Here is a 17,157-nt window from a genome sequence, read left to right as displayed (position 1 = left end):
GTGAGTAAGCACTAATACATACATAATTCATTATTTAATTTAATAAGTTTTGTAAATTAATTCGTTTTAAACTTGCGTATAAATGATTATAATTATAATAAAAATAATAAATATAAATATATTTTAGAAAACATTTTAGTTTATCTTAAACGTAAAGAAGTGGCGAGTAAACTGTTAGAGCGCAGCAGATAACGGAGGTCTTGATAACTGCACTTATAAACCACTCATATGTAAGTGAGAAAATTCCTCAATAATTGATACGAACTGGCATTCTGAAATATATTTTACCTGAACGCAACAACTCGTGAGAGATGATCAAATAAGAAAACACGAAATAGTTGTAATAAAAATCCAAAATTCAAAAGTGTCAATTTTCTTCGTACTTATTTGATAATGTATCAAAAAAAAAAAAAATACTGAAACATATCTGATAACATTTCCATTTCTCTTGCTAAATATTTATTTAAGTAGTTTGCTAATAATTTTAGGTTACTAAATCCATCCATTAAAAAAACCGAATTATGTCAAAAAATGAAATATGAAAATGAAGTAGAAATACCTATGTATAAAAAATTGAATTTTTTACATAATATAATAACGTAATATATAATATATATATACGCACAGGGAATAACAACTAACACCTAGTTAAGATAACGTTTAGTAATTATTACCATTATGCAAAAGTTAAAACTAAACAGCTAAATTCAATATGTTTTTGTTACGATTTTGTAATAAAAACCGCTATAAACTGCTTTTTGCATATGGAAAGGCTACTAGACGGAAGTATAGTCATTATATTTGAGAATATGTTAGAAAAAATTATTTAGAAATAAATAAAAAATAATTATAACGGTAAATTGAAACAAGAAAAAACGTTAACTTCGGTTGCACCCAAGCTATAATAGCCTTCACAAATAGTTAAAGCTTACAAGAATTTTATTTTGACCGCTCAATTTGTATTGTAGCTATATGATCTAGTGAACTGATCAAAACAATTTTTTCGGAGATTACATTGTTGCCTTAGACAATAACTCCTGCCTAATTTCGTTAACTTGAGTAGCTTCTTAGTGAGCAAAGAACAGGTGCAAAATTTCAGATCGATAGCTTAAAAACTGAGGGACTAGTTTGTATATATGCAGACAGACGGACATGGCTAAATCAACTCAGCTCATCATGCTGATCATTTCTATGTATGTACATATCTATATTTTATAGGATATCCTACGTTTCCTTCTGGGTGTTAGACACCTCGTGGCAAACTTAATACACCTTGTTCAGGGTATAAAAATATGCCATGTATGCTGGAGGCAATATCATGCTATGGGGATGGCTAACGCTTGAGTAATTGGTCCGATATTCAGAATAAAGAAAAAATGTGTGCTCCAAATGACGTCAATATACTGGAATTGGTGATGCCACAATGTCGAGCAAGAACATGCCACAAAACTTATCAAAATATTTCAGGACCAAAAAATGTAATTGAGTGGCCTCCTCAGCCTCCTGACCTAAATCTGATAGAGCACTTTTATGGAGTATTAAAAAATTGGTAGCTTTAAGCTAAATAAAAATAAGGAGAAATGTTGAGAAGGTAAAATCCGAGTAACATGCCAGTGACCCCCCGAAAAAATAAAGCCTGTACCACTATATACTAATTATTGGGTCGTTCACTAAGTAATTTTGTTTTTTTTAGTGCAATTTAAATACGAGTTTTTTATTGTGTAAAACAAGTTATGAAATTAGCAATATATTCAGTTGTTAATCGCAGATTTGCATCGACCAACAACTTTATTTTATCCACATCGGCTTCAAGATCGGCTAAGTGTGAAGTTGGCTGCGAAAAAATTGAATAAGATCAGCTGTTGTCATGAAATGAAATTACTTAGTGAACGACCCAATAAATTTATTTGTTAGACAATCTGAAAAAATCCAGTGTTTCATAGTTTTAAGCGTTTTGTTGCTATTAAAATACCAAGCGCAAAAAATTTATTTTAATTTTTTTTTGGTAAATAGAAAGTTTGTTAAAATCTTTTTGTTCTTAATAATGAACTCTACTCATATGTGTATGTATGTTAAAAACGCAAAAACAAGTAAATAATAATTTTGTTCCTGTGAGTTTCTATTATCTTTTTCAACACTGTATGTGGTTGTAATGCACTTGTGCGAACTAAATTGAATAGCTATTATAAGATGCTAAATAATTGAGAACAATTTGAATATTATCATATTTATTTTATGCATATATTTTACAATTTTACATTTATAAGATTACTTGTACTAGAAGCATTTATCAATGTTATTCGAATGTTTGCTGCCTCTACTTCTTTCTTACCTCTTACACCGCCTTATTCCCTTAAAATGACAAGAGTCCTTTCTTTGTGATGTGCGAATTCACTTGGCAGTAAAATATTTTGTAGACACCTAAGTTGCCATATAAAAATAAATGAGTTATAAGCCAAATTATCGTTAATGACATAATTTATTAATTCTCAGGCGTAGTATGCGGCGCTTGGCCGTCAATAAATACCAACCTTGAGTCCTCTATGGGATTCATACTCGTATTTCATTGTCAACAATTTGGCAGTAACCAAATTGAACCAAATTAATTTTAATGACCACAACAAAAAGGGTCAACAGAGGTGCATCCATATACCTGAAAAAAGTAAAACAAAAAACAAAAAAACACTCAAGAAGGTCGAAACAAAGAGCAATTGCAACAACAATATAAGGCGCGTTAGTGAAGAGAAACACATGGACGAGCTGCGCGTAATAAAAAACAGAAATCCTAAATAGCGATTCGGTGTAGACGCTTAAAAGCCTGGCGCGGCGTAAAAGCGATATAACGGCAAGCGGACGGCTAGTCGCAGAAACAAATCATACCACTCCACCACTCTTCGACATATGGTGCGACGCATACGTTTGCTCATCACACCGTAGCAGCGCTCATTTGCACCGTCATTTCGCTTACGCATGTGTATGTGCGCATCATAACGCCACCAACGCCAATGACAAAATCAACGACGCACACCACCAACATTGCCGTTGACATTTTGCCGACTTTGATGCCGCAATTATTGGCACAATGACCACTGTACTCGTGTGGTAGAGCGGTAAAGGTGCGGAAACAAGCGCTCCGCTTAAGCTAAGGTATGCATGTATGTGTAGGGTGTCAATTGCAGGACGATTGCAAAACAAAGATGCAAAAAGTATTCTTAACGCCATGATGCGGTGGCGTACGCACGATCAATTAGGCAAACTTGTTTTACGATCGTTTTAACGACCGCTTGGGGTCTGTTTTCGTAGCGGTCTGTCAAGACGCTCCACTTAGCGTGTTAATATACGTGAACGCGTACGGATTGCTGACACTGTGGAATGGAATGTGGACTATGAGTTGCATGCATTGTATAAAGCACACTTAAATAAGTCATTTTTAAACAAAATAAAAAAAAATAAAAACAAAAAAAAATGTATATATATATTAACGTGGAGCGAAAATTTTGTTTTTTTTTTGTTTTTTGCTTAGACTGAGAGTAAAATTTGTGGATTATAAAAAAAGAAAATTTTTGGATATAAAAAAAATTTACTTTAAAATCTTGGGGCACTCAATTTTAAAGTAAATTTCGAGTTAAATTTTTTTTTGGACCAAAAAAAAGTTTATTTGGTTTAAACTATACACATTTATATAATAACTACCGCATTTGACGGCTTTTGACTCAAATTTCAAATATTTTAACGCTAAAGGAAAACATGTTGTTATATATATGTTGTCGTTCAAGACTTTTTTTAAAACTCCTATAATGACCCCAAAAAATTTGTTTAAGTTGATAACTTTTAATTGGCCAGAGAGAGAACTCTCCACAGCGTCTAGAAAAGTTATCAAAAATTTTTTACTAAATAAAAATTTTAAGTCGAAAATTTACTTTAAAAGTGATGTTAAAAAAATTTTTTTTTTCCAAAAATGTTCTGCTTTTATAATCTAAAAATTGTACACTCAGATTTTTTTTTTGCTCCACCCGAATATATATACCTATATATGTATATATATATAATTCTATATATATTTGACTTATATTTACACATTTTTATAGCAACACTCGTTTGTGTGCGGTTTTCTTCTATGAAAAATTTGCAAGGAAGATTAAGCACACATTTATCCAATTGAGTGAGATACGAGAGTACGATTATGTGGTTAAATCATTCAATTGCTCTAACTGTTGCTAATATAACTGATATAAAATTGAGTTATTGGCGTATAACTGCATAAAGCTGAAAGCATAGCTGTCTTCGATTCAGCATTTCACTGCTCGCTAGGCAAAAGCTTTACGTGTGAAAGCAGCAAAAAAGCTCGCGAGTTGAATTCGATAAAAGGGCGTACGCGTCGTAGAAAACAACTTTATTTACTTTTACCCATTCGTTGTTTCGAATTTTTGTTTAGTGATTCCATTAGAATCGGTGAAGTACTTATTCTCACTTGCAAGCGCATATAAATTGAAAACTATTTCTGTTAATAGTAGATGATCATTGTTTATACTGATATAGTCTGCTACCGTTCGTGTGTACGCATTTCGATGCAACCATGCATATCTGATTGATTCGGTGAGCTGAACGCTTAAAGTTTTATCTAAGCTGAGTGAAGGATTTAAAGCGCATTTTCTTGTCGTTTGTCTGTAAGCAAATTCTTGATGGAATCACTGCCAACGAAACATGTCCAAACAGCTACAGACTTTGTTGTTTAATCTCTTAAGTTGCTTAAGTGGCGCCTAAGTGCGCGGTTGAGGTCGTTGCGTCAGTGTGTCAGCGGCGAATTGGGACTCAGCTTTTAAGTGCGCGTCGTCGTTGTACTCGGATCAGGTAAAGGAGCCAGTAACAGTGTAGACGACAGTGTCGCTGACTACGGAAAAGGTAAAGAAAGTAAACTCACAACAAAAGTAAAAGAACGAACGCAACGCATAGGTCAAGTAATATACATGTGTGCTTGTGTATATGTATTATGGAGCTTCGTGGTGGTCACTTAAAAATTTAATGAAATGCAACAACGCTGACAGTTCATTCTCTTTACACCGCTTTTTAATAGTTATAATGCACTTTAGTTCTTCACTATTTACATATATGCACATACATATGTGTGTATGTATATTACTATGTACTATATATGCATACATATGTATGTATGTATGTTTGCATATATGTACATTAAAATTAATACTGCGGTTAAGTGTGGAGGCATCGGGCAAAGCATTTAATCGGTCGCACTCCTCCACGGCAATTAATTGCTGTTGTGGTAAAGTGCTCGTCGAGGGAAGCTAAAGCGCAACGAACACAGCTACTTTTGACAAGCGTCTTTCGTTTAGCGCGCGCGCATCGAGACTCAAATGCAATTAAGTTAAAAGTCGTTGTGACGACAATTTAATTCATCCATCGCAGTGTAGCGCCACCCGTTGCGGTGCACAGTAAGCAATGAGCGTGAGTATGAAGTGCGTCAATTGAACTGATTAGGAATTGCTGTTGAATGTGTAGACGCCTGCCATGGTACTCGTGGCAGTCTTAATTCGCACGTTTGTTGGCATGGCGTGGCGTGTTAACTCACTCAAAGCAACTTGTCATAATTTGTGATAAAGTTGAAACTTTTTATGACAACTGGCCTTTTGTAAACAGCAATTACAATAAGTGGCATGTAAACTATTATGATTCAATATATACATATGAACATAAACAAGCTGACTTTTTTAAGTAAAACATGAACTTGCCACATATAAGCGGACTCTCCATTGCGCACGTACAAGTATGTGTCTTATAAAATGGTCGCCACATTTCTAGTATTCAAAACTACTCGAATTCATTGTTGAGTTGTACCTCCTTAACTCTAGTCTAGAGACATGAATTTTAGGTAAGTTTTGAAGTGTTGTAAAAAAAAGGCAATCAATATTATTACCCAGTTATTTATTAATGTTACAAGAGTACAGAAAAAATTTAAAAAAAAAGGTGAAAACTTTAAAAATTTCCAGCTGATGAAGTGGGGGGTCTCAAAAAACTGATACATGAGCATACCCATGATTTCAACCCTCCTAGTCAGCTGAAATGAAAACAAAAAGGTGATCAATATGCAATGATGTCGCAACTGTATGAACTAGCTAAATACCCCCCTTTTTTTATAGTAGGGGGAAGCATCGAAAGTGCGGAACTTTAATCCTCTAAACCTAACCTACTCCCAACCCAAATCTCTCCCACGGAACCACTGGACAAAGTATTACTTTATGGGAGAGAAGAAGACATTTAAGTCTCCTCTACGGTACGGACTAACTGACTCCTAATCTGTTGTAAGTGTCTCAATCTTGCCATTATCAAAGCTGACGCTTCGCTGACTGCTTTCCATTTAATAGAGGACTCACACATAAGTGCTGTCAAATTTTCCACCGAGAAACTACCGCCAAGTGTGGTTTTCAGATTTTCTCTTATACTTGAGAACCGAGGGCAATGGTAAAAAACATGTTCAGAGTCTTCAATACACTCTGTACACGTCGGACAGTACGGACTGTAGTCATGACAAAATTTGTAAAGGTAGCTTCTAAAGCACCCATGTCCATTTAGCATTTGGGTCATGTGGAAACCCAGGTCCCCATACTGTCTATCTATCCCCGGTCTGATGTCTGGTATCAGTCTGTGAGTCCACCGTCCTTTGGATGAGGTTTGCCACCGTTGCTGTCACAGCGTAATGCTCTTGATTCTTTCCTCTCTTTTTGTTGCTGTAGAGGGTTCCGATAGCTGGTATAAGCGCGCGAATTCATTTCCCTGGATGTCAATGGGCACCATACTGGCTAATACTTCCGCAGCGTCGCTTGATACGGTTCAGAAAGCACTTATCACGCGTATTGCAGAAAGCCTATGCACTGTGATTATTGGTTTAGCATATGATTTTGTGTCTAGCGCCTGGATCCATATTAGAGCCGCATACAGTATAACGGATCTCATTGCCTTAGCTATTAGAAATCGTCGGCTGGAACGCACACAGCCTCTATTTGCCATCATTCTAGATAAAGAATTATAGATTTTATTTGCTTTACTCGTCGTGTTTTCCAAGTGCTCTTTAAATTTTAGCCTTGAGTCCAATATAACGCCAAGATACTTTAGCTGTGGCTGTGAAGTTATCTGACATTCTCCTATGGTGAGCGATAGTTTTTCTTCAATTTTCCTGGAGCTAATGAGCAAGACCTCTGTTATCTGCTCAGCCAATTCTAGAATATTAGAGAGCAAGCTTAGAGAGTTGTTGCAGTTTAGGAAATGTTGCAAGTATACATAGAATAAGGTTTGAATGAAGACATGCTTTCTACACAAGAAATTGAAAATAGCGATCTTTTACTTTTAGGGAATCTTTTATATTTGTGAAGGTCATTATATTTTCGGTGCAAATGAAGTTTAAGTTTTTTCTTGTTTCTTGTTTCTTGTTAATTTTACTTATTTAAATATCTTTACGCCTTGCATAAAAAAGTGGGCTTAAATTTTTAAAATATTCACATTATTAAATTTTTCAAAAATTTTTAAAATTACTCGACGCTATAATTCACTTGTTACTTCAATTCAACAATGTAATACTACCATTACTAGCGCATATATGTACATACATACATACGTGCCAACCTTCCTACACATCAACTAATAATTAACACCAACAACACAGTTGTTAATCATATAATAATTATCATCAACTTCATTATCACCATCAACGACAGTCAACTGCGTTTGCATTAGCGTCAGCGTCACAGTCAACGACAACTTCAGTTCCAACGTTCACTTACTGTCAACCGCGTAAATTATCTGCCCTTTTAATTCCGAGAAATTGCAACGAAATTCTAGGAAAAATCACTAAAATTCCAAGAATTAAACGAAATCATCTGCTACGCCAGGTAAAAACGTTCGTATGCCCACTCATATGTATGTGTGTATGTGCATAAACACGTATTGATGTAAATGTGCATGTGTGCAGTATTGGGTATTCCCTAGCCAAGAGATGCCTTGTTATCAATGGACGGCACGATGTTATTTCTGTGTCTCCACCAATTTCCATTATCAGTCTGTTGCTTCGGTCTCAGTTTCGGGGATTTGCTGGCGCAAGCGATATTTTGTATTCTTTCGCTTTTGTTGTTGTCGCTTTGTATGCTCTTGCATAAGTAAAGTCATGAGCCACCAAACAACTATGCAACCGTGTATATGAGCCTTCTATAGCAGAGGCATTCGAGAAGATTGAAGATGCGGCGCTTATCTTCGGCGTAAATAAAAGAAAAGATGCCATCATCATTGAAAAAGAAGCAGATCGGTGAAAGAGTTCAAGCGCAACGGTGTCACATCTGAACTGCATGGCTATGGAAAGTTGTTGCTTTTTCAACGGCGCTTATCGTAGAAATTTTAATTTTTTCTATTTTATTTATTGTTGTTCTTCGCTTTATTCTCTGATTCGCTTTAGGCGGCAACCACGTTTTCAATTGAGTCGACCAACAAAATGGATGGCAGCAGCCGTAGACGTGCCATCTGACGCACTATCAGTGTTGCTTGAGGAATGTATGCATATGTATGTATATACATGTATGTATGTGCTTCTCTGGAATACTTAGGAAAGCTGATGCAGCTGAAAGGTAAGATTTGTGGCGCCCCTCACAAGGTGGTAGCAAAAAGCGACAAGGCAGGAAGGAGTAAGAGGTATTGTGTGTGTGGAGTAGCATTAATAACAAGGATAAGAAGCATGAAATGGAAGAGTTGCTGAAGATATGGTTGTTGGTAATTGCCACAGCAACGACAACACATCAGACCAATAATCTGGCGATGGTGATGATGACGGTAATTTAGACGGCGCCTCACGCCTTGTCCATGCTAATGGGACGATGGGAAAAAGTGCTGCGTTCCGTTGGCAAGAAATGGCACTCAACATAAAGTCATATACATACGTTTTACATATTTATATATGCATATTTTTATATACATATGCACATATACCATATATATTTTTAATCAAACGCGTTCGCAGTGTTGCTGAATTCTTGGTGCATTTCATAGTTTCATCCCCTTCTACACCTGCTACCTATCGATAGTACCACAATATTCCACTAAATTCTTTATAGTAATATTATAAACTGCTGAAGACATCTTACGCAGCAACTTATTTAAGGCTTAGCAATCATATTGTCTATACCGTTAATCCTAATTTCATCGATATATAATTATATACTGAAATAAAATGTTAAGTTTTCTTCTTGTTTGCTCATAAAATTCAACATTGTTACCATAAAAAATTACTTTTTTGTTGATGTCAGCAAAGCTCTGTCTCTGAATTCAAAAATCATTTTTAATCTTACTTTACCTTACCACTTTATATGCATACAGTTTTTCAAATGATCTACACGCACAAGAGTAGAGTCTTCTTCTTCTGGCAAAATAGAACAAATTCATGACAGCATGCGATTAGTTTCGCAATCCCAACTGTCTACCGCAGAGAAGATTTCACTCAAGCCATAACCAACTACGAGTACTTGTAGAGCTGAAGAGTCCGCATCCGCTAAGAAAAAGTGGTCTTAGCAGAGAATGTAAATGAATTCTTCTAAGTTCTCTGGTCTAAATACACGTATGTTGTCGTCGTTAATAGCGTTCTCATCATCTACGCAAACAGCTTTGTTGAGACACAGTTAATGCCTGAACTTCTAACTCAGTTTAAGGTCGCATTTTTAATTCTCACTTCTTCAGGTCGGAATCACTTCTCCGTAAATTTAAACTAAACAAAACTCGTAGAACCCATGGTAGAAATTTTTTTTTTGATATTTTATCAGATCAATACATATATAAAAAATGGCGAATTTGATAGTGAGCGAAGCATTTGTCGCCGCGTAATCACGCAAGCAAATTTAAAAAATGTTGCCTTGAGAAAAACGTCTTTAAGGGTGAACTAATGGAGCTGATTGAACCAAACGTCTACAGCTTAGAAGGCTGTAACTCAAAAACCATTTGAGTTATGGATTTAAATTTTGATATGTTATTTTCAAAGGTATTAACCATCGATTTTCGTATTTGGTGTGCTCCTAACTTGATAGTATGTAGCTACGTTAATCAATATAACAAATACACACATATTATTTACTTACATACATACATATATAAAGCCCCATGAGTCCTTTCTTTCCAACTATTTGCATTGCAATTTCCAACCAATTTTATGGTCATTTTGTGAACCTTAACTGCCATACAAAATGGCGATAATGTCATTTATCATTCGACATTTGCCAATGGACACTCAAAGCAATACATACATGCTCACATTATTTACCTTAAGAATGTAAAAGCTATTAATTAGAAGCAATGATTGGGAGATGGCTAGCGCAAATTACTTACTCAACGCAGTTTGCGGCATGTGTACATATCTTTATGTATGCATATGTATGTATGTCGATACTCCAAGCTGCATGGACACTAACGCGTGTGTATGTTAATGCCGTGTTAATGGCGCTGCATTGTATTTGTGCAGCTTTTCTACAGTTTATGCTGCCAATTGCAAATATGCTTGCTGCTGGAGTTGAACTGGCGTTGCACTGTTGCACGATTTTGTTGGCTGTTGTTATGGTAAATTTATACTGGCGATATGGCTAATGAACTGCAGCAGCAGCTTTGATTATGCCATTTTTGGTTACATATTTTTTTTACGTTTTTCGTCCAGCATTTCAATCGCTGTGCCATTTCATATATGCGCACAAAAGTATGTAAGTGTGTATATTTACAAACATTAGGGTGGGTAAAAAAAGTTCATGTTTTTTTTCGCTTGGTACTCTGAAAAGGTGGTTGATAGGCAGCTTTAAGAAAGTCTCTACAAATATGAGCACTTAATTGTAACGAGAAGGTGCTGCGCCTTACAGTTTCTATTTGTGTTCTTATTATCAGTTAGAAATTTTGCAGATAACTGAATGCTCTTCAAAAAAGTTGTATAACGATTTTTTCGTAAACCAAACCATTTACAAGATATTAACGGTTGAACCACCTTAACATACATACATACATATGTACATCGTTAAGTTTCCGCGCTGTGATGTGTGAGACTTCGTGCAAATGCTTGTTTTTTTTTGTATTTTTTGATGGATATTCGCTTTTAAACCTCAGATTGTGGTTGTTTAAATTTATGAACATTCGTTTGCCGCAATCGGCTGCCGTCGGAATTAAGTCATGCAAACAAATAATTTATCAACAGCCAAATCACATTAATGACTAAATTCAAGTCTTCTTATAACAGTTCGAATTTAAGCAGTATTTAATATTAATTTGGCAACATTGTTACGAAAGATTTCTTTATGTTTTGAAACAAAATATGTATCACAAGATGCCACCGATTATGGTGTAGATCAATTACACAGAGTAGAGAAGAAACTAACTAAAAAAATCGAATTTTGAGTATTTTTTTATTTCGAATATGCAACTTCAATAGTATTATGCACGTATTTTCAAATAACGGAGGGTACTTAAGAACATGTCTAACACCATGGCTGTTAGATATTTCCTCAATTTTGAGCGAATTAAGAATTCATGTGTTATGTTGGCGCTTGCCAATTTATGAGTTATAGAACATGAATTGGCAAAGTTTTGCCGGTATATAAACCAGATATCAACATCTTAATTTGTTTCCTCAAAGCAGATGAAATTAAAATTTTCAAAGTGAATATTAAATTGAATATAAATGGTTTAACAGAGAGCTGCACAAATTGAACTAATTTATAATTTATGAAAATATTTTCGAACAAGTAAGCAAATGCTAAGTTCGGGTGTAACTCTGGCAACGGGCAGGGAACAAAGGCGGAGGAACAGCATCAGGTTTTGGCAAAACTTTGTATCACACTAAGCAACGTATCGCCGTGATTTTATACAATTAAGTAAAGAGAATACACTGTTACTGGGCGATAGATCCGGTATAAAGTGGGCTGGAGTTTTGAAAATACTTATGTTTGGTATATGGGGGCTAAGGGAAGTGTTGACTTGCTTTTATTCTGATAACTTTATTGATGTTGATGTAAAGTGAAAGCATCAGAAGGAATCGAAAAGTTTGTTATATAGGCATTAGGCGTGGTTGTCATCCGATTTCGCCCATTTTTCGAATGTCTGATAGGAATGTTTTGGTAATGCCACACACCAAATTTGGTTGAAATCTAGTAGTTCCTGAGATATAGGAAGGTGGTCGGTGCCATTCCCCTTGTACAATTTTCACACCAGCTCCTATAAAGCCAAAGAATATGTGTACCAAGTTTCATCAAGATATCTAAATTTTTACTCCAGTTAGCGCTTGCACGGTCAGACGGACGGACGTATATACAGTCACCCGGATTTTAACTCGTCTTATCATGATGATCATTTATATATACATAACTCGATATCTATCTCGATTAGTTTTAGGTGATACCAACAACCATGTTGCAAGAGTATAAGAATTATTTGTGCATATTGTGGTTTTCCCACAAATGAACAGTCCGGCATGTTTTAAGTTGTCGGCTGATTGAGTTCTCGAATGCGGAAGGAAAACATTGCATATTGTAAGGCGATCGCCGTTAGAAATAATCTATAATTTTGAACTCACATGGCGGGCAGTTTCTATCTTTACTTCCATTATATCATTCTTACATTAATTATATCATTTATTTTTTAAAATGCTTCAATTATAGTACTTTTTCAGTAAATGACTTAAACAGTAAAAAAAACTGAACACGAATGCCATGTCGATTGTGGCAATTTGTGCCACCCGATGCCAATCAACGGCCTTATAATAGCAATCACATAAGCCAATGCCACGAAAGAGTATACTTACCAAATATGTAAATAAAACTACTTATATATATTATTGTATATACATATATCTGTATATATATACCCTTACTTACATACGTATTAACTTTTATTTATCGACCATGCAATCGCATGGCATCTGTCTGTCCATCATGATGTCTATACATACATACATACTTGTATGTGCATTCCAGCAGCATGCAGTGAGCAATGTGTTTCTTGCTAACCAAAAGCGAAAAGCTGTTACTAGTGGTTGTTTTTTGGTGCAAGTTGCTCGCGACATGTTGCCACAAAACTCGTTTCATGTTGCATGGCATTTTTCATTGTTATATTGATTTCTGTGGCGTTTAAAAGGTGGAGTTAACAATAACGAACGCTGATTGGCCAACCTCAGGGTTTTAAAGAGTTTTACAACGAGCATTTTATTTTCTGTTTTTATGGACTTTGTTGCAGCCTTTTAAGGGCTTTTGTAATGAATTTGGCGATGGCTGCCACATTCGGGCAGAGCTATATAAATTTTATTGCATGTCGTGTTCAAAAGGTGGTTCTGGTATGGCATAGCCCAAATGTATCTACGCGTATTACGCATTTAATTTATTTATGATACGCTCGTTTTGTTCCATCTTTTTGTGTGTTATTAGGAGAAACCGAAATGCTTTTAATTAAATTTATTTCAAAGATATACTGCTCAGGTAATTAAAAGTCAAAAACATTACTCTAAACACTGATAAATTCAAAATAAATAAAGTAAATGTACGAGAAAATAAATTAAAAATTTATAGTAGTATTTTGGTGCTGACAACATTATTATTATAAACTAAACAGCGTATATTAAATTTGCCACGATGTTTGCAACATCCAGAAGGAAACGTCGAAGAGCATATAATATATAAACATATGTAAATGATCAACGTGACGAGCTGAGTACATTTAGCCATGTCCGTGTGCCTGTATATACCCAAACTAGCGCCTAAGGGTTTTGAGATATTGATCTGAAAACAGTTACACACGCCAATTTCTCTCCTAGAAGCTGCGCATTTGTCATAACAGACGATTTCGGACCACTATAGCACATAGCTGTCATACAAACTGACCTATCGAAATCTTTGTGGGTTATTTGTGATGGGCAATATTCATAGTTTCGTTACAGTCTAAGTTAAGGTTTTTTCTTGTTTACTAAATTTCCGGTAAACATACTTAACTATTCTATATAATATTACATATTTTTAAATTTTCATAGTCAGTTGATGGATTTCGGTCAAAATGCAGACTACGATTCCAGTGTTACCGAAAAGTTAACACTTCTGCTGAAAGTTCTGGGTTATATGGTTCCTCTAGAATCTTCAAGTTTTGAATGACATAATTATTGTTCTAAAGCTCAATAATGTTTGCTTGTAGTCGAGATTTGTTGTCATAGTATGGCGAGAAAACATTTTAAAACCCCAAAATGGCAAAAATTGTGAAATCGGTTGCAACATTGTATACGTAGACTGCCTTTTACATTTCGGGATTTGGCAACCCTAGTGCTACAATCTGCCAACTCGAAACTTTATCTTGACGTTTGACATTTTTGTTGTTATACATACTCAGAACGTTTTGACATACGAGCGTCATTTGTGTTGTTTACAGTAACTTAAAATATTCATCTCGGCCAAAAAATGTAATTCAATCGCGAACATTTTAGCGCGATTATTTTTTACAACTTTCGACGTGGATTAACTCAGCAACAGTGCATCGATGAACTTAATTCAATTTTTGGCGACGAAGCTCCCACAAGGATCAGTGTTTATCGATGGTATGGTGAACTCATGGTTGGTCGTAGATCAATCCAAAACGAATTTCGTGAAGATCGTCAAAAATCAGTTGTAGTTCCGAAAACTATTGATGCAGTGCGAGTAAATATCGTTTACACGATATGAGTCATTAAAAATATATTTTGGAGCATCACCGAAATGTGTACTCTTTATTGCTATTCTTAAGATTAATTTGTTACATATATCTTAATGCTATTTATACTAACTAGTGTGTTTACTAAATACTAGTTGTAACATATTGTTGGTTTAGATACACTTCGTTTATTCTAAGATAATGCGGTTTCGATACATTCTGATCATTTAGAGATAAGGTTGTTTTGTTATATTTTGTTTACTGAAATATAAGGTTTTCTGTTGCTTGTTTGTTTACGATATTTTGGTGATATAATGTGATAAGTAATGCGTTCCTTAACTTGCGCAAACTGTTATAGCAAGATTGTCATGTGACCTGTCTTGAGATTGAGACAACTAAAGATATCAGAGGTAGCAGCAATAATGAATGTATATATTGCATGAACATTTGACTGTAAAAAAATTTTGTTCACGTTGGATCTCACAAAATTTGTCAATCGCTAAAACAGAGGGTCGTGTCGATTGGTCGAGAGTAATGTTAAAAGAATATGTTAGCGACGCTTCGAAACATGCCTATGTCATCGTGACAGGTGTTGAATCGTGGACTTACGTGTATGAGCCCAAAAGTACAAAGTAGTCGACTGTATGGTTGTTTCCAGACGAGCTGAATCCAACAAAAGTTGTTCGCGCACGAAGCGCTTTCAAGCAAATGGTTGCCTGGTTTTTGGAAAAAATGGACATGTGGCAACCGTACCACTAGAACAGAGAGTGGTACACAACCATTTGTTTGCCAGTTATCTTTCAAGAAATCAGGAAAACCAACTGCCGCAAACGGATCCCCCTTCACCACGACAATGCAAGCTTTCACACATCGACTGAAACAACTAAATTTTTAAGCACTCAAAACATCTATTTGTTGAGTTATCCACCGTATAGTCCTGACTTGGCACCGAATGGCTTCTTTTCACTCCCATGCATAAAACATAAACTAAGAGGTCAATATTTTTTTGAACGCCTGAAGAGGCGGTTGATACGTGCGGAACGCATGTTTTGGAGATACCTCAATCAGAGTGGCAAAAGTGCTACGGCAACTGGTTCAAACGCATGCAAAAGTGTATAGATCTTAATAGAGAATATTTTGGAAATCAATAAAGCGATTTTCGATGTTTAACATTTGTTTTTCTTCTCTAATCCCGAAATATAAAAGACAACAACTATATCACTTATACCTATGTGTCGTAATATAGACTGATGCTAAGCATCGAATAATACTAAATATTTTAGTATTCTTATAACCACATTTTACGCCTTTGCCCTATGAATTTACTCAATTGCTTACAAAGCAAATGCAAAGAGTGAATCTCATTATACACAAACCCATGTACATATAAACTAACACTCTCTGAGTGCCGGCTCACTGGTAAACGTGCACACACACATACATTTCATTCTCAAAAGTTCATATATGTATATATAAACGTAGGTTGTGTTGAATATGGTGCATTAAAATAATCGAAGAGTATAATAAACAACAAACGCACATACACAATGAAAGGCGAACCAACCACAACACTGGAAATGTAAGAAACGCCCACTTCAGCTAGCCGCCTATACATATGTATGTTTGTGTTTTTATTCATGATTTTCGTTTTCTCTTTTGAATTTAATGTAAACTCCATGAACGCCAACAAGTTTGCCACCAATACTAATGCAAACGGTTATCGGATATGATAATGGACCAACCAGAAGGGCCGCAAAGCTTTCAGTATTCTAAAAAGAGCGTGCGACTCAGGTTGTATGAAATAGTTGTTGTTATATGTAAGTATATACATATATATGTATATGTATATGTATGTATATTGGACAACAACTCTTTATAGTAAGCAGTTCATATGTATGTATATCAGTGGTTCTCTCAACAATCTCCATCTTGGCTAGCGAAAACAGCAGTATTAACTCGCAAACGAACTGTATGTGTGGTTGCGTTAAATTTTCGCTGAAAACTTGTTCCCCAGATCGCAAGTGGGTTGGGTTTTTAATATTTTTGCTTTCGTTATTACTTTTATGGTAGTTTCGCAGAATCGTTGTGTATACACGTGTGTTATACATATTTTCAAATGTTTGCAGCACGTTACACTCAATTCATGTTTATGTGTCTGTATGTATGAGTGAATGTTAGTATGAGTTTGTATGCGTGCTTTTATGTATTTGTATATGTTTTTTTTTTGCTTAATGCCAACGGCCAACTATTGCGCCAACCAACAGCAAGCCACCGGTAGCAGCGAAAACAGTCCGAGTTCGAGTTTGTCGATAACAGAATGCGGAGGAGCCGCGCGCTTGAGTAAATAAACAATTAGCCGACGCGAATTCAAAAGTGTATATGTGAATGTGTAATACAATAAAACTAATTTTATTGACTTGTCTGTTTTAAACAGATTTAACGTTACACGGTATGTCAGACATGTACATACAT

At 35.4% G+C, this 17,157-nt stretch overlaps 1 protein-coding gene across 4 annotated transcripts in view; it reads left to right on the top strand.

Moving 5' to 3' along the window:
* Window positions 1–16,987: 16,987 nt before the first annotated feature.
* The window catches only part of pnr (pannier), a 36,905-nt gene continuing 36,735 nt past the window's right edge, over window positions 16,988–17,157 (top strand). For all 4 annotated transcript variants that reach the window (XM_036377579.2, XM_036377580.2, XM_036377578.2 and 1 more), the window contains exon 1: window positions 16,988–17,134. The gene's annotated coding sequence lies outside the window, so the exon portion shown is untranslated. The remainder of the gene's footprint in view (window positions 17,135–17,157) is intronic.

The sequence above is a fragment of the Bactrocera oleae genome, chromosome 2, assembly GCF_042242935.1.
Source record: "Bactrocera oleae isolate idBacOlea1 chromosome 2, idBacOlea1, whole genome shotgun sequence".
Classification (NCBI taxonomy): Eukaryota; Metazoa; Arthropoda; class Insecta; order Diptera; family Tephritidae; genus Bactrocera; species Bactrocera oleae.
Note: the sequence above shows the minus strand (reverse complement) of the source record. Positions and strands in the feature narration are given on the sequence as shown.